The sequence below is a fragment of the Drosophila navojoa genome, chromosome 5 (assembly GCF_054131105.1).
Source record: "Drosophila navojoa isolate 15081-1374.11 chromosome 5, UAZ_NAV_1.0, whole genome shotgun sequence".
Lineage (NCBI taxonomy): Eukaryota > Metazoa > Arthropoda > Insecta > Diptera > Drosophilidae > Drosophila > Drosophila navojoa.
In genome coordinates this window covers 6,644,996-6,669,083 of record NC_142893.1, presented here as the reverse complement: position 1 = coordinate 6,669,083, position 24,088 = coordinate 6,644,996, and the positions used below count along the sequence as shown (strand labels likewise).

The window sequence follows — 24,088 nt, the reverse complement described above, 5'->3', positions numbered from 1 at the left end:
ATGAGAGATAAATCAATTGCAAGGCAAGGCTTGGCCGTAGACAGCAGAGCGCCATCTATGGTTCGATTTACTTCCAATTTGACTAATGCTTTCACGGTGAATAAAGCCAATTGGACTTTAGACAATTTGAAATGCATTTATGTCAATTAGTTAATTTAATGCATATATATCACTTATTAAATTTGTTACTAAAATAATTAAATTATTACAATTTATTATTATATTATTGTTGAATTAATTATTTTTATATTTTATTATCATTTGAAATATAATATATGATACAAATTTATGTGTTTAATTTGTAAAAATTATTATGGCAATAAAGTAATGTATATAAATAATTTACATTAATAGTGCAACAAATTAATGTATATAAATAATAAACATTAATAATGCAATAAATAAATATATATTAATATTATTATTATTAATATTATTAATTTAATAATGAACATTAATAGTGCAATGATTCTTATCAATATTGATATAAATAATTGTTTTTTTGATTACGAAGTGTAGAAAATATTACTAAAATAAGTCATATAGTTTATAAACATTGCAACGACATATTTTTATTATAACAATAATATATTTAACAAAATAATTATTTAAACTATATAACAATACATAAAATCGCCCTAAATTAGCGCCACAGAAGTGTCCAAGGTCAGGTACAGCACGAGACTGATCAATGCTGCTGCAGTCCCTCCTTTTATAGCTAGAAAAAAGTCACTCGAACGAGAGCAGAAGATCAGCAATTGCGTTGCTCCATGAGTTAGTTCGTATGCTCGTTCAGGCATGTAAGAAGAGCATATTTGTGTCTGTGTGAGTAAATAGGAACGTTTTAGAAGCGTAAAGAGTGGGAGATATTGTTAGGAAGACTCTGTTTAAGTAATCAATATATATACATTTTATTTATATATAAATGCATACATATTTACTTACTTATATATATGCATACATATTTACCTCTACTGCTTGTGGATTTATTAAAATTTACTGAGTGCAAATTCAGATATAAGAAATTCCAAAAAACTGAATAATTCCTCAGTTTCTCTTGCAGTTCCCTCACGCCCAGTCCACTCTCTGTCTCTCTCGCTCTGCCTCTTCTGCCTTCTTTTCGCCCACTTCAACTGGGAATATCCATCAATTTGTTTGCATACACATTTGTTTTTTTGTTCTCTCTTCCACTCAATTGTCGATTTCTTAAAGATATTTTGATTGCTAGAAGTAGCTCGCCTCAGCCTCTGGCCACTTGAAAACTCTTTCAACTATCAAAACATTTATTTCTCGTCTAGAATTTTATGTGCACACTTCAATTGGCTGGAAAGTGAACGCCAACGTGACTACTTGAAGAGGTGGGCCAGGTGGGACCAGGTGGGGAGGGCCATTGCGAGCATATTTGGCAATTGTATTTGGCCATGTGACAGTTGGCTGTCAATAATTTGACACTTTCACTGCGCCACACACACACACACACAAACACACATACATGGACAGCTATTGATGGACAGTAGTTATTGCTATATATACATACTATATTATACTATATATATATGTATATAAATCAGTTATGGCAATCATCTCGTCTATATGAATATGCCCTCAAGAGTTAATGACCTTTGTGTGTGCTGCCACGCCTTTGTTGTTGAGCTGTGCACGCCCACCTCCACGCGCTCGCTTTGCCAATTTAACACCTTTCTATTCTGCGTCGAACTGTGGGGCCTTTTACTAAGCGCATAACATAGCGTTTCCTTTTAGTTGAGTAAATACCCTGGAAATGATCGAAAGTGGATATGATGAGTGAGGTATATGATATGATGTGATATATACATATGTATTTGTGTAAGAATTAGATGGAGGTGGAGCATAGGTTCATAAAGCTTTTATATATAGACCTACGCACATCTCTGATGAACAACAGAGAGAGAGAGAGAGAGAGAGAGACAGATAGAGAGAGGAAGCATTCATTCTATAGCCTTATGCATACATTATATATGTATGTAAGAGAAAGATGAAGGTGTAGACTAGATTCTCTAGCCTTATACATACATATCTTATATACATATGTGAGAGATAAATTAATCTTTCCTCTCCTTATACATACCTTATAAATGTAAGACAGAGATGAATCATAGAAATATAGGTTCAATAGCGTTATACATACTTTATATATGTAAGAGGGAGAGAGGTAGCATTGAAGCATAGACTCTAAAGCCTTATGCATACCTTATGTAAGAGAGAAAGATGTGAAGGCTTTGATTAGATTTTATAGCCTTATATCTGTAATAGAGAGAGGGATATGCACAATTATATATATATATATATATATATAGATAAGTCTTTTATTGAAGCGAGTCTCTCCATGTCTAGGCAGCTCTCTGCCTGAAGAGTCATCTTAGTCCATCTGCAAAAGTTTCTCTTGTCTAGGGCATCAGCTCGTCAGTCACTCTCCATTCCATAGCTCTTAGCTGTGTTTTTCTCCAACTGCCTGTTGGCCGTTACAATTCAATTGTTACAAATTAACTGGCCGCACTAATGTTTCACGCTTGCTTAGCCGCCAAGCTCGCCAGAGCCGCGTCGATATTGATGCCTGACTCTGCTTGGACTTGGATTTGATTGTTGGTATCGGCAAACGGCAACGCGACGCAGCCACAAAAACCGCTGACACAGTGCCCTTTGCCATCGACATGGGCATCCGACATCGGCATCGCCGCCCTCACACCCTCTGGAGTCTACTACTCTACTCATTTACATCCGCATTGTTTTGGCATCTCATCCATGAAATTTATAGCTGCTGCGGACCGAGTGAAAGGTGCGCTGACTGCGCGACTCAATGACTATCTGACTGACTGTCTGTCTGTCTGTCCTTCTGGCTTTGACTCTCTGACTGACTTGTTATTGCCCGTTTTTGCAATTTATGTTTTTATTTAGTCGTACATGTGCCAAAATGTTTGTTCTCCCACGCTGCTAATTAATATACAAATTACGTAGCCTAATCAGCCATGCCACAGAGCTTTTCGCTGTGGCATGCAAATATATGCGGCGATTGGCCCCGAAAAAAAAAGGCTGAAACAATGCAAAGAACAATGCCACACCCTATCGACAAAGTTCTCTCTATAGAGATATCTGCATATATTTGCCTTTGGCTGGGGATGTCTATTTGATTAATGTGCCGCGACAGCCAAGGACAAGGCATGGCAGGATTTTTTTTTACTTTTTTTGACTCTGGCTTAGTCACCTGGCAACATTGTTGCATTTTGGCTTTCAGATATAAATTCAAATTGTGTCAATTACATTGCGGCGGCTGCTTATCGACGACAGCCACTGACAAACTGCCCGGCAATCGCAGTCGCAGTCGCAGTCGTAGTTGGAGTTGTTGCAATTGCACTTGGAGCTGTTTGGCCTGACAAACCTGCAGCAGCAACAACAACAACAACAACACTAGCAACATTTGGTTTCCATTTCGACTCGGGCATAGCCTGACATGTCTCTGCCAGCTTGAAGTTGTCGTCGTGTCAGTAGGGGGAAATACTAGTACATACTACATAGATTTCCAGTTTCATTTTGCGGTTTCCTTCTTTTGTGTGTTTTCGTATGTTTTATTATTTTTATTTCATTTTATCTTTAGTCTCCGCTTGGCTCACGTGCAGAGCGAGAGTTGTTTTGGCCACTTTGGAAATTATGCATATCTGGAAATTTATGCAGCGTTAAGAGATATTTATTAACTTTTTTTAATTATTCGAAATATGCCGAGATGAGCAAAAGAGAAATTGTTAAATATTTTCATACATTTTTTATGATTTAGTTGGATTAAAAATAGATTTGTAAGTGAATGAGCTTTAAGAGAAAGAGAGATAGATATTGATGGGATTTTTATATTTATGCTAAATTTGATTTGATTTATGTTGGAGTTCCCATTGCCTTAAATTAGTTAAGATATTAATGCAATTAAATTTTTGTTTTATTTACTTATAAATATTTCTTTCTGGCATTAATATTAACACACATACTAAAGTATGTTGAATATATTTAAATTTAAATTTATATTTTTTCTATTAGATAATATGAGTTACAATTTTTTTTTAACTTTTTTATACGAGAAATTTATAGAAATATTTCCTATTTTTTTTTTTTAAATTTATTATTTAAAACAAAAATAAATAAAATAAAATAGAATATTAAAAAATAAATAAAAATGTAATATTTACAACATAATTATTAATTTTCATATAATATAATATAATATAATAATATAAAAATATACATAAAATTTGTTATATTGAATTTTAGTTTTCTAAAATATTAATAATGAATATTACATATAATTATATGGATTATAATAGTCGCACTACATTAGTCAAGTCTTTTATTATATGTATGTTACGTATATAAATTTCTCAGTTTCTTAAGCATTTCCATAATTTCAAGCAAGACTCGCATAACTTCACTTCTCTGCTCATATTGCTCGAGCAACCCTCGCTGTGTGTGTGCACTACACATGTATAAGAAACATTTAATTTATGAACGCAGGTTTTTCATTTTAATGTCAGGCATTAGAGCTGCCCTGCGGCTCCGCAGCGATCTGTTCTAATTGGTTTATAGATTTGTCTGACTCGATTTCTGCGCGTTGCGTTTGGGTTTGGGTTGGCGTTGCGCTGCTCTGTGCTCGATTGCCAATTGCTTTATTAATGGCCATTTGGCTGTGGCCTGGGCCAGACACCAGGCGAGGTCTCGGCCTGGGTTAATGTCATCCGTGGCCAGCGGGCATAAATGTGGCTCTTGTTGTTGTTGTTGTTGGATAAGTAAAAGTTATATGGCCAAAGTATGTCACGGAAATGGCTTAGTTAAAATGCGTGCGGCTGCAAAGGAAGGGAAGGAGTGAGGAAGGGCATGGGGCGAGGGCGATGGTGTGACAGCTGAATAGTTGAATATATATGTATATGTGTATGTGTATGTATATATGTATATGTATATATGTATATATGCTGCATTAATAAACAGCAAAATAGAAATCGAAACGAACTGCTGAGCCAGCGAAGCGAAGGAGGAGGCCCTGCAGCAACTTGGCCGCACATGGGCATTGCCAAGACAAGCAACAGCAACAGCAACAACACAAGTCAAGGCACATCCTTTAATGGCAGTCCGTGTTCGTTCTGTTCATTCTGTCTGTCGCTGGCAGATCCGCCCGCCTGTCGCGCCTACTGCGTCAGTCAGTCAGCCAAGCGAGGCCAACAGCAACAGCAACAGTTGCTGCTGCTGCTGTTGCTGTTGCCCACTTGAACATGTAGTGCAGTCATCGTCGCGCATTTTAAGAGCCTCGCAACTAAATGCAACTCTCAACACGGCAACTTGGCAAGGACCGAGAAGTGAGCACTGCCTAGACAGGCCGCAAGACACGACACCAACAACACCAACAACAGCAACAACGGCAACAACAGCAACAGACGCATCGTCAAACATATAGGCTATGTGCTATAACTCATTAATATTAAATGCTGCTGCCAAGACAAGCCCCTTAGTCTGAAATATACACACGCACACACACACTCGCACACACACACACACACACACACGCACCGTTGTTGTTGTCTCTCTGTGGCTGGAACTAAAAATTTATGCGCATTTTGTTTCAATTTCATACACACGTGACTTGTAAATTATCCATTGATGTGGCAAACGCGTTCCGATGCGAAGGAGGCGCGTCTACGGGTGGGGCGTGGCCAGGAGCATTGGCGACAGGATGAGCAGCAGCAGCAGGACTGCCAGTCTCTGTTGAGACGTGAGCTGCAAACGATTTCTTTTAAAATGATAATTGCAAAAGGCGACAAAAACGAAAAAAAAAAAAAAAACTGTCTATAAATATATACAAACAATACAGATATGTATGTATGTGTGCGTGTGCATATAAATGAACGACTGGCAGACACGCCCACGCGCGCACAGATTGCGCCGCAGATACACAGACTCACTCAGAGGGCGAGAGAGGGAGACAGAGAGAGACAGACTCATGCGAGGCATGCAAATCTCTGCTGCAAGCCGCAAACACACAAAAAGTAATCAATTTTCTTGTGGCGTGTTACAAAATGAAGCGAAAAAAAAAAATAAAAAAATAAATAAACAAAGAAAAAATTATGCCAGCAGCCGAAAGCAAAAGTTAAGCGAGAACTGTGACAACAACTGTTGTTGCCCCGAAAAAAAAGTGAAAATTATGGCACGTTTCTGCTGCTGTTGTTGTTGTTGTTGTGGCGGCAACGATTGCTGCTGCTGCTGCTGCGACGAAGTTTCAGTTATAAAGCCATAAATACGCATATTAGCCTCATTTTAAACGTGGCTCGCGGCATACATATATGGGTATATGCTATGGGAGATAGTCAGAAATGTTTATATATAGAAATATGTGTGAGTGTAAGTGTGTATAGGTGTGTATATACGTGGGTCTTAACAAAGATACTGGGTTACATAGGATAGCATTTCGCATAAATATGTATTTGGTCAAAAGTTCGATTAGAAAATATATTTATTTTGTTCCTCTTCGTTCTCTTTATTCAATTAATTTAGATAGTATTGCCAATAATTTACTAATATTTTTCACTTAAAAAATAATCACTGCAATATTTAATAGACTTTAGCCAACATTTCAATTATATTTTCTTTACCTAAATAATTCAATTTAAACTTGGCAATTTACGAAATTCTCAGCAAGAAAAATAAATACGAAATGCAACAACGATTTTCAATCCAAATAATTCAATTGAGCTTGAGCCAAGCTGAGCTGAAAATGTCTCAAGCTGAGCAAAAGGCGCATGAGACAGCCAATTGGAATTTTCAAGTCATCGCAAAGGAATCTGTGAGTCTGTTAGCCTTCACATATGAACAGAAATGTCAAAAATGTATAAAACAGTTTTAAACTGAGCTCACACACTTCATAAGAAAACACAATCTTGCAGCCGCAATCAGCTGGTCAACTTTTGGGTTAACCTTCGTCTTGGCCCTCTCTCGCTGTGTGTGTTCTGCGCTGTCAAGATTTGTTTGGTTCTCATGGCGTAATTAGGCATAATTACACATGTCAACAGCAAGCCGAGCTGATGTTGGCCAGTTGAAACTGAAAACAGCAAACGGAAGACGAGAAAACGTGAAAATGGAAATTGGAAACTGGAAAACTAAAGTCAGATAACTAAAGGCTGTAGCTAAAGTTTCCCAAATGTTGTAGACGCAGTCGCAGTTGGTTTATTTTGACAGATTTCACTCAGTTCTCGCTCTGCATGTGTGTATGTGTGTGTGTGTGTGTGGCACATGCAGGAAATGTTAAATCTGAACAATAACAACGCATGGCTCATTTCCATTGTCGTCTACACGACTTGCCTCGACTCGCAACGCATTGAGACTTGTTGCTGGATTTCCTTTGGGTAATTATTTGCATGCAACTTGTGCGTCTTCTGCTGCCACTCGAGTCAGTTTGTGGTCAGATCCGGACCCAGGTCCAGCCCTGGTCGAAATTAACCCAAGTGGCATGTTGAACCTAAAAAGAAAAAAAAAAAAAAAAAAGAAAACAGCAGAGCAACACGTTAATAATGTAACAGAAAATCATAATGAAAAATATATATGTGTGTATGAGATATATTGAAGAATATGGTAAATGTTGAATATGAAATACTCTTGCTGGGAAGATTGCAGAAATGGGATGTTTGATATGTTATATATGATGATGTGATATGATATATGATATACGATATACATACATGTATACATTTATATTCTTATTTATTTATCAGACGTTAACGACTTTGTTAGACAATAACTTATACTTAGGCAGTGTCTACCGAGGGAGAGATTAACTTAGGCTAGATACTTGACATTAGGAATTTAGACAATCTATATAGACTCTTAAGTTGCTGTCAAAATGAGTTCAAAATAAACTCAATATATCTCTGGAAAATATTTTTTGATATACTGATCTCTCTCTATCTATGCCAACAACTTTATGCCCCATTCCTTTTCTCAATTGTATATATATCACATATACATATGTATATACTCTACCTCTCTCATGCCCTACAAATCCCATCACCGACGCATACTACCCGTTCGCAGAGCAATGAATGCCTCAACTTGTCTGCTGGTTACCCCCATCGTATTTCAGTTCTCATCTCGTCGCTGTCTTTTGGCTTTTGCGTCTGCGGTTGATTTTTATGGTTTCATTAGTACTCCACATGCGCATGTGGTACATGCTACCTCGCTGGAGTGGATGTGCGGAGATGCTTCGTCTCGGCTAACTGGTAGATGGTCTCAAAGATGCTACCAGAGACCGTCCAGTAGGCATTCGTTATAAGTTGCGCATGCGTAGTGCTCAAAGTTGTTGTTGTTGTGGTTGTAGTTGGCCAAGTTTTGTTGTCGAACGCGATGGCTGGCCTGAGAAAATTCTACTGACCCACAGAACTTTAACTTTTTGAGTGGCATTGTTCAATTTTACAACAGACAAACAACAACAGCAACGAATGGTTAGAAATTTCACAAGCCTGTTGGCTATTTTCCTGCTGCAACAACAACAACAACTGCAACAACAATGCGGCTGCCTTATATTTGTTGTTGCTGTGGTTAAACTAAAGTCTTGGGCATTTGACTCTTAACCATTTATTGATGCCACAGCGAAATTCTGCCTACGCTGCTGCTGCCCCTGCCCCTGCTCCTGCTGCTGCTGCTGCTGTTAAAACCGCAAAGCCAAGAGCCAACATAAATGTTGTGCTTGTGTTTCATGCACTTGTCAACTGCTGTGAACGAGCCACATTATTAATATTACCCAACACTGACCAACAAAACAGCTAAAAGCAAATATTGTTCAATGCTGGCTTAAAGCTGTTGCTCTCTCTCTCTCTTTCTCTCTCTCACTGTGCGACATATGCATAGGTGTGTGGCGTTGGCAATAAGAAATTGCGGAAATTGCCAATCGAAATGGAAAACATTTTCATTATTTGCTGCCGCTTTTGGTCATAAACAAGCCGGCTGCCCAGGTGTGTATGCATGTGTTCGCATGTGTGTGCATGTGTGTGCGTGTCACAAATTTATGACTGCCAACATAAATTTGTTAGCCACAGCAAACATATTTTGCCTGCGAGTAAGCCGAAAAATTGTCAACTGCGACCATCTACGATGGCAAAGAGAACTCTTTTTTTTTTTACTTTTTCGATTATTATTTTCATAGGCTTTTCATATGATCATTGATAGTGGATAGTGGAGGCAGAGAGATCTGTTAGTGAAATATAAAGCATGCGAGACAATAGCTAAGCCGATGTAGAGCTATAGACCCAGAGATAGCTATCTCTATCTATCTCTGAGCTAGCTATCTCTATCTATCTCTGAATCTAGCTGGTAAAACTTACTAAAGCAATAGATTCGGCATTTTAATTCATATTTCTATATGCCATCAAAAGGAGATTGGTTACAGTATTATGTAAAGTCGCGATATCGATAAATACCGATAGTTATTGATAGTTTCTTTCGCCTATATTTGGACTTGGAATGTCAATGCTCGTAAAGTATACATATATGTATATATAGCCTCTATAATTTATGTATTTTTTAATATGTAGAACACCTATATATTCAATCTATATACATATATATAGCTATGGCACATTTATACATAAATTATAGATATTATTTTATAGCTTCACAGAGCTACAAATAGATTTGTGTCTCGATAAAAACATAAAAAAAAAAAAAATTATCAGTATTGCTTAAATTACCATCCCAGCATATCTGCTAGTTCAGCATATCCGCCTAGCACACTCCTACTTATTTCTTACTTTTATTTTTTGCATGCCATCTGACATTGCCATTGATTTATCTCAATTCGCTTGGCCACACAGCCGTCAAGTGCTATAAACAAGAAATTTGTAATTAATCGGGCCGCAGCAACAACAACTTGCTGATTTGGCTAATAATTTTTGGCAGTCACATAAATTGGCCGCCTGTTTGCGTTTTGCGCCTTCCGTCTGGACTTCAATTTCAGTTTCCGCCTCTGGTTGCATGTTGAGCGTCTGGTTTCTAAGACACTTGGCTAGGATGCACCAACAGAGCTGATGATGATATAATGTTTGGTCAGCTTACGCTTGCAGCATGTTGCACGCTCTGTTTGGAGTGGGGCGGTTGGCGGTTGGCGGGTGCAAGTGATGCCACATGCGGCGCGCTATGCTTTCGCCCACCCGCTGGCTGGGCAATTAGTTGGTTAGAGCCAAGTGCCAGGACATAAGTCCTTGGATATTTATGTTCTGCGCAATGCTCAGATCCCTGGCTCAAAATTCAAATGTGCCAAAAAAAAAATACAAAAACAAAGAGGTGTGTCAATTGCTCTTGTTGTTGTTGGCTTGCGACGGCGCACCCCGTGATTTATGTAATGCATGCGAATTTTCATTGCTATATGTGTATGAGTGTGTGTGTGTGTGTGTGTGCAGGGTAGTCAACGGTCGCAGCCATAAATATGTCAATATAAACAGTCAGCCAAACAACTGCAGCAGTAGCAGCACGAGTAGCAGGAGCGGGAGCGGGAGCAGCAGCAACAAGCGAAACATTTCAATAAAAATCAAAATCAAAATCAAAATCAATAGCAAAACTTGGGCAAAAATATATTAGAACTGCTGAAAGTAGAGACTAGAAGAATACCCTATACGTATGTATGAAATGAGAAATTTGAGTAGTTTAGGCAACAGATAAGAGGGAGGAGAGATAGATAGTGATCGAGAATAGAGATAGATAATGGAATTCAATTAAACATCAGAAGTTACTCCTAAACTGTTATCAAATCAGAAATGAAGGCGGAAATATACTCTCGATAACAGCGACTGGTAAAGGTAACTAAGAAGATAAACCTAATAGAGTATATAACATGTAAGTGATTATATATAGACAGATGAAACAGTTTAGTAATTGTAAAAATGATAATATTAATAGCGTCTATCTGCTATAAAGTTAAATAAAAAACCTGCTCTTGCAGAGTATTCCATATAAAATGTACTCAAACAGCCTTCGACCCATTTAAAGTCCTATATATACAAGCTGCAGACTTTGTTCTTCTCATTTTCTTTCTATCTCTGTCTTCATAAATACATACATATATAAAATACATTTCAGCAAGTTTGAATACCCTATCTAAATAGACCTGCTCTCTGTCTCTCTTTCTGTTCTTGTCTCTCTCTCTCTCTCTCAATCGCACTTTTATATCCATTGCTCATATAGAACATGCAGGCTGCCTGCAGTTCTCTCTCTCTCGTTCTTACTCTCTCTCTCTCTTCCACTGTTTGCTTGTATGCCCATCTCTCTCATGCTCTCTCTCTCTCTCTCTCTCCACACAAAACCTATTAACATCTCTCCTGCTGCACTCAACTCTAAACAGTTGAATGACTGAAGCCAAATGCACGACAAATACGTGCCCGTTACCTAATCACTCCTTAGTTTTATATACCCCGTAAAGCATTTGCGGATATGTGTGTCTCTGTGCATGTGTAAAACGCCGGACGCTATCAACTTTAATGCGCCTTTGTTTCGGGTCGTCGACAATGTTTGTTTTTATTGTTTTTGGTTTTGTTTCTTTTTTTTTGTTTTTGGCAGGGCTGGGGTTGCAATTTGGGTTAAGAGAGGGGGTGAGCATGGCGGGGTTAGCCATTGTCAATAGCCTACAAATTGGCGCAGCGCATGGCGGCAATACATTTTTGAGTGGCTCCAATCGTATTTTTGTAGCCACAGGGGTTGAGTAATCGACAACGGCAAGCTATCCAACAATTCAGCGCCATATCGCACCGAACTCCATTGCCATCGAGTGTGCCCAGGTGTGCAGAGCTGACGCAGCAGCAGCAGTGGCAGCCACTGCGACACAATATGTTGGTCATATGCAGCAGCAGCGGCAGCGGCAGGAACAAGACCCCATTCTGTGGCATGACACCGTTGAAGGTGGCCCACTAGCCAAATACTGGCTGGCGCCCCTATAACTGGGCTCATGCCAGCAGCCGTGCAGCCAGCAGCCGTGCATGACTCAGGTTCAAGTTGGCGGCATGACTTTCAGACCGCTGACACACAAAATACACAAAAACACACACACACATACATATACACACATACATATATACACATATATCTATATATACATATCTCTACATATAAAATCAAATGGCAGGCGTTTATTAAAATTCGAGTAATACGAGCGAAAAACGTCGACTGCGATTCGAAGTCTCTGTGGCAGTTTTATTAAAAATGCAACAGCTATGCTGCCGCATAGGGAACGAGGGCTGCAGCAGAACGGAATGAGAGAGTGGTGGGGAGGGCGGGGCGGTGCTGGAGAGTGGCAGAGGTGGCTAGAGATTTGCCCAGATTTCAGGCACGACAAAAGGGTTGCATAAACAATTGCTTAAAGTGCACACACAGACACACACAGGGAATTGGAGCTGAAATGTGAACTTTGAACTTTGGGATGTTCTATAAGTAGAAAATAAAAACTGTTTCAACATATGCACATGTAGACATATGCATATACATATATCTATATGTGTATGGATATTGAGAAAAGTTCTTAACAAAGCTTAACAGATCTTTGACCTTTTAACATTGGAAAGTTTAACAAAAATGTGTAAGCATTGAATATATATAATGCTCAATTAAAATTTGCATAAAAAGCTGAAGTATTTTATTTATAACAACAACAAAAATAATAATGCATACACATTTATATGTTTTATGTAATTTAAAATTAATATTACAACATTTTATTTTATTAAATTTATTCAAGTTTTTTTTAATAAAGAATAATTTGTTTGTTTATTTTTATTTTATTTTTTTAACTTTATTCAAGACTGTTATTTCTCTTTATTTATTACTAAAATTAAATTAAATTGTTTTTTTTTTTTTACTTCTTTTTTTAAATTAAATTTATTTAATAATTGTTTCTTACTATATTCAAGTCTTTTATTTCTGTTTATATAAAGCTAAAGATTTTAATTAATTAATTTATTTATTTATTTTATTTAGTTTTTTATTATTATGGAAGTCAAACTTAGATAAATTCATATAAAAAAGCTACTCAACATTAACAATTTTTCTATTATAAAAATAATTTCAGTTAAATTACAGCAAAGTTGTTATTTATGAAATTATGCTTGGATTTTCTCTTCGCTCTGTGACATTACATGTCTTAGATGCGTACCGCTTGCCATTACAACAGTTAGCCAAGCATATTCTGGCCAATTACGTTTTCCTACTGACCTACATATTTTATTAATTTGGCTAATGTGGAAAAAGTACCTCAGAAAAAACCCAAAAAAAACTAAAAACAAAATAAAACACCTAATAGCAAATGTGTACGAAAATTGCCTAACCCCATGAAGGTAATGATTGGAGGTGGGGTAGGGGTAGGGGTAGGTGTAGTACGGTAGGGCAGTGGTTAGGGGAGTTGAGGTAACCTACATGGCCAGCTAACTTGAATGAGTGTCAAAGCTATTTTGCGCTAATTGCCTTTTACGATTATTTTCACATTTGGACGGGCGACGACGATGACGACGACAGTTCGAGCCCCCAGAGCCTGAGTTGAGGTTTTTGTTGCTGTTGCTGCTGCTGTTGTTGTTGTTGTTGTTGTAGCTGCCTTCAAGTGCTGCCGCACACTTACGCGCACGCATGACTACACACAGGCAGCAGCAGCAGCAGCAATAAGAGGCGTCGGCTATGGTCCTCAGCGTCATCTAAGGCATCTCTGCGGTGCTGTAGCTGAACCTCTGGAGCATGCACGAGTGCGCCACATTACACAGAGCAAGCAGATAGAGAGAAGAGAGAGAGAGAGAGAGAGCGAGAGAGAATGAGAGTGAGATAGTACTTAACTCTGGATGTCTTTGTGTGCTAGTGTGTATGTGTGTGTGTGTGTGTGTGTAGCACCGCAGACACTGCAGTCGTGGCACGCAACATATTCGCTTATTAAATTGAATTAAATTTTTCGTACGTTTTATTTTGCGGCACTTTTCGTGCGAGGTATGCGATGTGAGGCCGCTGTGGGTTAATGTCACAACAACAGCAACAACAGCTGAGAAAAACTGTGCAGCCACATACACAAATACATACACATACATAGATAGGGGGCCAAAGCAGCGAGCAACAAGCAGCAGCAGCAGGCGAATGCCATTGCGCTTAACTTTTGTTATTATGGTCAATTATGGCTAACGGCAACAGCTCGTCGAATTGTTCGACCCGCCACGCCTCTGCGCCCCCCATTGGTATGCGACAATGGTAAATATGAAATTGATGATGCTTTGTAATTGTGGGTGAGAGGGGGCGTGGTCGAGTGCTCAACTATAAACTGACCCAGTTAAGGAGGCAAGCAAGCATTCAGCTAAGACCAATTGACACGTGCATTTCATTTTAGGCTCAATCAAATTGCTGCGCAAATACCTACACACATACCTCCACACACACACACACACACACACACAGTCGAGCTTCGTCTATAATTAACAATTCTCAATAATTGCGCATTGACCTTGCCTGAAGAGCCGGAAAGAAAAGCCCATAGTTGGAACCATTAATTGACTTTTAAGCAGCTACAAATCGGTCAAACTATGAGAACTGTGGAAAGACATTAATCGAGAGAGGAACATAGAATGTAGTCGACGAAGTACGCTATACACTTGGTTGAAGATAATCAAAAAGAGCGAAGTGGAAGTAGAAGATTTTGAGAAAAATATGGAGAAGATAGAGCATGTCTAGCAGGAAGTGGAAAGGCTCACAGATGTGGGCTGATTAAGAAATGTCTAGAGAGTAGGTAGTATATGTATATTTATATAAACCATGATTTCTATAGTTCTTGAAGAGACATATACGATTTGTATTATGTGAAGTGAATGGTATATGAGAATTAGTTTATAAATATTCTCGTCCTAGAATCTTATAGTATTTTATTTTATATACTATTACAACTTTATAGAGTATTCAAAAGATATCAACAGTAAACATAATTCCTACAAAGACATAATACACTAAAAGCCACAGTCAGTCAGATAATCCGTAAAAATAATTGATTATTTAATGTGGTAAAACAAACTTAATAGGCGAGTCACAATGCCAAGGTCTGCAAGGGTATATAAATATAATTTAAAAATTTACTCTTAACTATTTGCGTTTCGTACAACAGTTAATCATGCAGGCAGAGCTCAACTATATACATATATACATACATATTTACATAAATATATATATATAAAGGTACATCTGTAGCTATATGGCTTGACTAGCTCATCCAATGATTGGCGCATGGCTATAAATAAACGCGCTCATTCTAAGCTTAGATTAATGTATGTTTGCGCGCCTACGAAACAAACAAAATAAACAAGAAGAAGAAGGTAAAGAAGTTCAGAGTGGAGTGAGGGGCAGTGAGGGCAGAGGCTGTAGGAAAAACATGTTTAAGAGCGCTTGTAGATGGCAGGTTTTAAATGCTGAACATAGATTGAAGATAGAATGCGAAGATTGCCAAGATCGTTGAGTACTTCCAGGCAGCAGACAATTATCTAATCGAGCACTTGGCACTTAATTACTAGACACACTCATCTAACATATTGTTATTGTTGTTGTTGTTGTAACTATTACAGAACTGGCGCTATATAATTTTCAAATAGACATTAAAACAAACTCCCAAACAAGCTAGAGTTTCTAGTTTTTGTATAGCTATAATTGCATAAAGGTTTTATAAGTAACGCTCTAAGTACACTATAAAAAGGCGACTGGTCAATGCCAATGCCAAGGCAAGGTCAATGAGGTCATCAATGCTTTATAGTAGACTCATCGGTCGCAAAAGTCTTTATCTAACTACATAATTCACACTAATAGACGCTGCAATAATGTAAATAATAATGTATTCACAGCGATTAAGTGTGAGTTAGTCGATTGTGAGATACCCAGTAAAACAGATTATATTTATATGCTGTGCAAATGACATGAGATATTGAAAAAAAGTATTTATAGATCACATCACAAGGTACTCTAGATGATTTATACCAAATATCAACTCTCTAGCTGTTAAAGTTCTCGAGATTTCAGCTGACAAACAAACAACATATAAACTCACTGTATAAAAACTTTATACAAATCACAAAAATAATATACCCAATCATAGGATACAGGGTATATACATAAATAATGTCTTTATAGCAACAGAAAGCAAATCAGATAAAAATTGAAGCCAACGCATTCCATTTGCCGAGACAGCTATACAATTGGACATCTGTGGGCAAAATCAGTTAAGAGCCATTGTCAATGCAATTGGTATTTCGGGGCGTGGCAGTCGATACAACAAATGCAATGAAGATTGAGTGGCCCATCAAAGTATTTAGGGTATGGCATAATTGATTATGCCTAGGTGTCGCAATTAGCTCGCCAGCCAGAGACAAAAGAAAAGTCTATTGGAAAGTTGTTTGGCTACAGGAAATATGTTCACAATGCAAATGACACACATTCAACATTCGAATCATTCAAATTGAGTGTGTAATAATTGAATGCCACAAATCACGAAATATTTGATCATTTTGAATGCATTTCGTTTTCAGTCTTGGCGCAGCTGCAATATAAATTACGATTTAATTGAAACGTGACTGCCAAACAATTTCAATCAAATTAACAGAATAAAAACAATCAACATGCAAATTGATCAATAAAACAAAAGCTACTACAAGAGCTCACTGTGCCTGCGACACTGTCTCATTAAATATTCATTCAGAATCTGCTGGCATCATAATTCTTAGATGAAATGCTCATCACATATTTAGTAGCTGCATAAAAAGTTAGAGAGTAGACAGACAGCCAGAGTTCAAGGCTGGCCAACAATTTAACAATAAGCAAACAAACGAACAACAAAAGCGTAGCGTTGTTTACATAAGCGTCTTGCTTAATTTATATTTTAATTATCAATATAAAACGGGCTAAACAAAAGGTGCTAAAACTCAGTGAAGAAGAGGCAAAGCATAAGTGAGGGGGAACAGTTGAGAAAGTCATAGAGAAGTCGAAATACTCTTTACGGTTAAAGGCTAAGGCAGGTGAGTGTGGGAATATGATTGAGTTATTTAGGCAGGCTGTAAATATATATTCTAGTTTAAATTCTGGGGATAGTGAACACTAAATTAAGTTGGGAATGCGCGTAATGCACTCTCTTCAGGCTCTACCTGAATATTATTTAAAATATATATGAACAAATATTATAAAAAAGTATATTTACATTTATTTAAAAAAAAGTACTTCATTCTCTTGAAAATAATCCCCATCAGCTATTACACACAGTGTTTTTATTATACATATATTTATGTTTTTATCTTTGACTTCTCAAAGCCTTTTCTGATAATCTTTTAACGTGAATATCTTTAGCTCCTCTTTTGCTGTAATATTTATATACAGAATAGTTGGGTAGCGAATATATTGCCACAAAATATTAGAAATTAAATACAGTGGAGTCTCGATAATTAGTACCCCGCTAAGTCTAAAATCGCGATTAATCAAAAAAAAAAAATTCTACTCTTTAAAAAAATTCCTTCTCGATAATTTGAACTTCTATGTAAATCGAAAAAAAAAAAATTTATTCTCTTGCCATTTCGACTTATCGGGACACATCAAATTAAATTAAATTAAATTAATATTCTCGACATTTCTTGCATAATTTAATATAGCTGCTAATCTTCTGAAATTAAATATATTACAATTTTTCTTTCCTTTTGACCAACTAATACCTACATATATATGCGTACATATATATGCGTAACAAGACTCCAACTACTTTACATATATACTATATAATATATAGTAGCATATAAAAGTATAAAAGCTTTCCCCTGTTACAAACTACCTACCGAAAGGTATATGCCCAGCTAGTGAATGACCTATATATATATATGTGTATATATATATACGCCCCCTATTATAAACAGCTCGCCAAGACATATAAGCCCATTCATTCATTGTCTTATTCAGCATTTTATTAATTTACGATTTTCTTTTGATGGGTTCAGAGTTTGGCAACACGTCGCATGCGCAATTTGGCATTTGCCGATTACAAATTACGGTGGTAAAAAAAAAAACAAAGACAACTACGCCTGTGCCTTGATGGCCAAGTGCATGTTAACTGCAAATTTGCCACACTTAATTAGCCAGAAATGTGACATGAAATGCAATTTAAATCAAATCAACTGAAGCAACTGTAGCAACTAAACAACTGACTAACTGACTGACTAACTGACTGATTGACTGACTGACTGACTGAGTGAAGTTAAACAAGAGCAGAGCCTAGCCCCGGCCTGGCCTGTTGTTCTTGATGGCCGGCCATTGCATATGGTGTTCTCTCTAGTTCATGTTTGTGCATTTGAAATTAATTTATGCAAACATTCGTATGCTACATGACTCGAGATACATGAGTGGAGCTGTTGCCGCTGCTGCTGCTGCTGCTGCTGCTGCTGCTGTTGCTATTCCTGCTACGGCTGCTGCATCAAAAAGTCGAACTCTGTGGCGCATACATAAATAAATTAAAATTGCTAATGGCTGGCAGTGGGTCTTTTTGGCTTTAAGAGCTGCACGCCCATAATTAAAAGCAACAACAACAACAACAAAAAATACAGAATAGCAAAAAAAAATAAAGTAAAGCATGACCAGGTTGAAGATCGCTTAGTGCTGCCTCTGCCAAGCTCTTGGCATAAATCAATCAATTTATTTACTACAGCGCGAGATGACGACTCGCGACTGCCAACGTGCAGCCGTTTGTCGTACATTGAACTGTGACTGGACCAAATGCAGCTAGTTTTAGAAATATAAAGACAGATATATACATAGTTGCCTTAGTTTCCTTAAAAATAAAGACATTAGCATAAGTTAGGTTTGCCTTAAATATGAAAATAATTTTAGTTTTGTAGCTTTGCCAATATAATTTCACGCCAAGACTTTGGGTAATTTGATTTTGAAGCCAAGAAATTTGGCAGCGAATAGAGCAGGGACAGAATTAGTTGGGGAAGTAGGGATGGAGGATGGGGGATGGTGGATAGAGTTAGGGAAGAAGGCAGTGAAAGAAGAAGGGATAGTGACAGAGGTAGGGAGAGAGGCTACGATAGAAGTGGAGACAATAATTGAAGTAGGGGTGAAGGAGAAGAGACATGGGTGGCGGTCAGAGGGGTAGGCTGGAGATGGAGTAGGTAGATAGACACAGGGGGAATCAAATGCATAGACGAGGGTTCGCGATAGAAACAGGGGCAGAGACAGATGCGAAGAGAAAGAAATGGAGAGTAGAAGCTGGAGAACAGTAGCTGGAACAGGGGCAAAGACATTGGTGTAAGCAGAGGCATAGTTCGAAGACGAGGGTGAAATTGTTATAAGAGCACAACAAAGGGACAGAGAAGGAGGCAAGAAAAGTGTCTGGAGTAGGGTTAGGGGGAATTGCACAGACAAAGGTCAGACATAGGCTTGAGTTGAGGAAGGAGTAAAAATAAGAGTACAGGCTCAGGCAGAGGCAGGAGTAGAAGTAGAGGCAGGCGTAGAGGCAGAAAGAGGAACAGAAATGGGGAATTGGGAATAAGAGCAGGATCCCAGCCAGGAGAACAAAAGCGGAACTGAAGCAGAGAGAGGGACATGGGTAGAGTCAGAGATAGATGCTGTGGTTTGGTGACCAATAGAGGCACGTGCACAGGCAAAGGCAGAGACAACGACCCACTCAGGGGCAGAGGCAGCGGCAGGGAGAGAGAGTCTGAGCAACGGGCAGTGACTGTGGCAGGCGTGGCAAGGCCTTGCATGCAAATAAAGCACCGTAGATAGCTGTTCTTTTTTTGTACGGTTTTTTCTGGCTCATTTTATTTTTTTTGGGCGCAGCAGCAATTGGAGCTGCAATTGAGCTGCTGACCATATAATTAACACTTGGCAGCTGCCAGCCAAACAGGCCATTAAGCGTTTTCATTTTGGGCTTGTGGCGGCCTTCTGCTTGGTTTCAGTTAACCAGCAAAAAAAAAAAGAAGTTAAAACGTTGCCCCATCATCATCATTACGATCAGTAACAGCAACAACATCATTATCATCATCATCATTATTATTATTATTATTATTGGTAGCAGCAACAGCAGCTACACCAATAATTTAAGCTGTCATAATGAAGCCATCAGCAATGTGTTTGAAGAAAATGGCAACAACAAAAAAAAAAAAATGAAAGAATTACAAGAACAAACAACAAATGCTTTCTCCTAATACCCTGTAATTGAGTGAGCATAATATGATGAGTTAAATATACATATATACAAAAGGTGCGAGGGAGAGGTTAGCAAAAGCTTAGCAAATATTTGACCAAAATCTTAAATGGAATTTGTGCAACTTCTTTGCCTACATTTTCGGCATATTTCTGTCTTTTTGGTAACCCATCTAGGGTATTGATTAGCTCATATATTTAGCTGCTGCCTGTGCGCGATGAAAGCCTTTCATCACAACATATTGCTGGCGCCGCAACAACAATTGTTGCAGCTGCAGCGGCTGCACTTCGCTCTCATGCAGCAGCCTTTAAGTATTTAAGGCTTAATCGATGGCGCTTTATTGCCACGCCTCCCCCTGCCTTTGCCACCGCTCGCCTTAGCACAATTCCCGCATTGCCTTCTAACCTGCAATGCAATTTTTTTTTTCCTTTTTCTTTATATATATAAATATATTTTTTTTTACTTTTTTTTACACTTCAGGCTCGGGCTACGCTTCGTTTGTGTCGACAGCAGCTTTTCATTAGACAATTTCCCCCCCGAGGGGGTTGCGGAAGGCGGGGAGAGAGGTTAGCGCAAAGCATTTGCACTTTGTTGCACAGCAGCAGCAGCAGCAGTGGGGCAGGGAGAACAGGGGTGGGGAGCTTGCATGGATGTGGCATGCAGGGCAAGCGAGCAGATTTTCATTATGTCGAGTCGAGTCGAGTCGACACTAACAACAACTTTTACTTGTGTGTGGTACATTGTTAGCTTAATTGTTGTTGTTCTTGTTGCTGTTGTTGCTGTTGCTGTTAAAATGTGCGCGTTATTGAGTTACGTGCTTGGCGGCACAATAACAACAACAACAGCAGCAGCAGCAGCAGCAGCAGCGGCTGCAGCAGCAACAAGCAATTGCAACTCGGCACGTTTGCGTTATTTAACTGTCAGCAACATCAGCAACAACTGCAACAAGAACAACAGCAACAACAACAACAACAGCAGCTGCAATTTAGCCTCAGCCTAGGCGCTAATTGACAGTGAAAATGTCGCGCACTTGACATTTGTCTTCATCATTGGCCCAAAAGCTGCTCCTGCGATTGCTGCTGTTGCTGTTGCTGCTGCTGCTGCTGCTGCTGCTGCTGCAATTGCAGCTGGTAAATGTCTAACGCAAAGCGGAAATCAAAGCGAAGCATTAAATCCAGCCCACTTGCATATGATAGATCAGATGGATCACAGCACGGCTGGGCACGGCTCAGGCTGACGCGCTTATCAATGCCAGCTAATCACAAATGCAATTCAGGCGCTCGACTGACGCCTACGCAAAGCTCTTAGCCGGGCGCAAGAAAGGGCGCGTGGTGGGTGAAGAAGAGGAAGCTGAGCCGGGCATCAATAGCTGCCGCACACGGCCCACGCGCGTTTAACAAGCGCAAAATCAGGCACAACCCATATGTACATATATATATACATACATATATAATATACACACGCTATACATATTAAGTACTTCAAATACCCTAACGGGATATGCAATGAAATGGGCAGGGTAGGTGGGCTAGATGGGCGTTGAAGTCTTTGAAACACTTCAATATTAGGCCTATGGGTAGGCATTTAAACTATCTAGGTATTTAAGCTCGCAACCTAATATGAATATATGATTTTATATTCAAATAATTTTAGTATATATAGGGTAGTCTTTGCGATTTATTATTTTTTTAAAATATTCTTCATGTAGTTTTTTTTTTAATGCAGAAAATTGCCTATGACTTCAAAGCATTTATATATAATTTATAATTCAATAAATAATTCCTATTTCTTAATTTTGTGGTATAAAATTTATATTTGTTATGCTGCCTGGTATTTAGGGTTGATTATATCATATTTAGTATTTTATTCATTCATACTAAATATGCCAGTATTTTATACGTATTTAATATTGAGTATATTTCAGTATTTTTATTTAGTATTTCACAGAAAGTAGCATATATGTATGTATATATATTTAGTATTTAAAATACTCAGTATTTAATATCATTTAAATTGTTATATAGATAACACAGCCTAATAGTGTCATCTATATAATTATATATACCATATGTATTATCTTCTATCTAACTGACTTCATTCGAAATCCTTAAAGATGTGAAATCATACAATCTCAGACTTCATAATTCACCAATTATGTATTCTCTCTCCTCTATTTATCTCTTACCATCACAGCTAGCAGCTTACATATTCAAACTTCTCCTCATAGAACACACAAGAAAATGACATACTATATCATATTAATTTTCTATAAAGTATTCAATATTCGTTCAATCTCAAACGTTGTCGATTTTTTGTTGCATTGTTTGGTTTATCGCAGTTTTTCATTATGTTGAGTAAGCGAAACAAATGAAAGTTTTTTTTTTATATTTTTCTGCTCAACTAGCGAAGTGTGTGTGTGTGTACGAGAGTGTGTGTAACAGTGTGTATATGTGTGTATGTGTGTATGCGTTGCCTCTCATTAAGTGGAAGTGCATTCACGATGCTGTGAACGATGCTGATGATAGCTTGATGGCTTGATGCCTGATGCCGATGGCTTTTGACGACATCAAGATAATTGCTTCCCGGGTTTTTTGTTTTTTCAAGCATAATATTTCTTTTGCGCGTGGGCAACAACTACGCCCACTTTTCCGCGAGAGTACCGAATTTAAAGAGAAATTATTAATTATAGCGCTGCAATTTGTTTAAGCAATTGCTGTGTCACAATAGACTCTCTCTCTGTGTGCGTGTGTGTGTGAGTGTGAATGTGTGTCTGTGTGTGTGTGTGTGCAATTCAAAATCGAAACTTTTCTATGGCTTGGCAAGGTCGTTGCCGCAGCAGCTGCCTTTGTGCCTTTAATAAGAGACTTTAAAGAGTTTACAATAATACACGAGTCTCAAGCACTGCTCAAGGCTGGCCTGCTCCGGCCTGGCCCAGCCCCGACCTCAGCTACGGAGCCAGAGCACTATGCAAATTGCTCGAGCTCGAGCAATAAATGCGATCGAGATGTAGCTGTATGTATTTAATAATACTTGGAATACGAAAACAGGCAACTGAAGAGGGGGCGCCCACGCGCAATTATCAAACGGCTTTTGTTGGCTATGGGTTGACAACTTCTTTAATCAAAAGCGATTTCAAACAAAAACCACAAGCGCACACACACACACACACACTCATACTCATACGTAACGCCAAGAAAACGGGCGTGGCAGCAGAGCGAGTTCTCTGCCAGGTTTGAATTGCTGTTGCCATTGCTGTGGCTCATTACAAATTTGACACTTTGGCTGACAGCGTTTGATTTCTGGCCGTTTTCAGCGGCGTAAATCTTTATGCTTATGTCATTTAACTTAATGGCAACAAGTCAACCGACAAACGGCCGGAGTCAAGCTACCCAAAAGACATAATAGTTTGTTTGGGGCCAGGCTTAAAGGCCCAAGCAGCAACAGCAGCAGCAGCAGCAATCGACAACAGCAACAGCAACAGCAACGGCAACTAGTGACAGCTGTTGATAGTTTATTGAACATTTTTGGCTAGCCAAAAAGCACATGAGCTGGTAATAAGCTGCAAAAGAGTCAACTCTCTGCATGTGTATGTGTGTGTGTGCTGGGTCTGCGGGTCTCAACCATGGTCTTAATTATGTTTTAGAACCTACACTTAAAGCTGTGAGCTACATGAGTTATTATACCCTTGAACTTATGACTTGAAAAGGGTATGTAAATGGCAAAAGTGTGCATAAAACATATATAATTTATGAGATGCTGAAGAAGACGCAGAAAGAGATAAAGGGAGTGACAAACAGGATTCCAGGTGCACGATTAAGAAGGGAAGAGAGAGAGAGAGGGGAAGAAAGTGTCACAGATAGA

At 38.4% G+C, this 24,088-nt stretch overlaps 2 protein-coding genes and 1 long non-coding RNA gene across 7 annotated transcripts in view; 2 read left to right on the top strand and 1 right to left on the bottom strand.

Moving 5' to 3' along the window:
- Positions 1-24,088, top strand: part of tn (tripartite motif containing protein thin) — a 222,804-nt gene that overhangs the window by 85,974 nt on the left and 112,742 nt on the right. The window lies entirely within an intron of this gene.
- The window catches only part of sano (CABIT domain-containing protein serrano), a 139,296-nt gene that overhangs the window by 83,506 nt on the left and 31,702 nt on the right, over positions 1-24,088 (top strand). The window lies entirely within an intron of this gene.
- LOC115563648 (uncharacterized) overlaps positions 6,680-24,088 on the bottom strand; it is a 64,067-nt gene continuing 46,658 nt past the window's right edge. For both annotated transcript variants that reach the window (XR_016196999.1, XR_003980424.2), the window contains one exon: positions 6,680-7,522. This is a non-coding gene — a long non-coding RNA (uncharacterized LOC115563648). The remainder of the gene's footprint in view (positions 7,523-24,088) is intronic.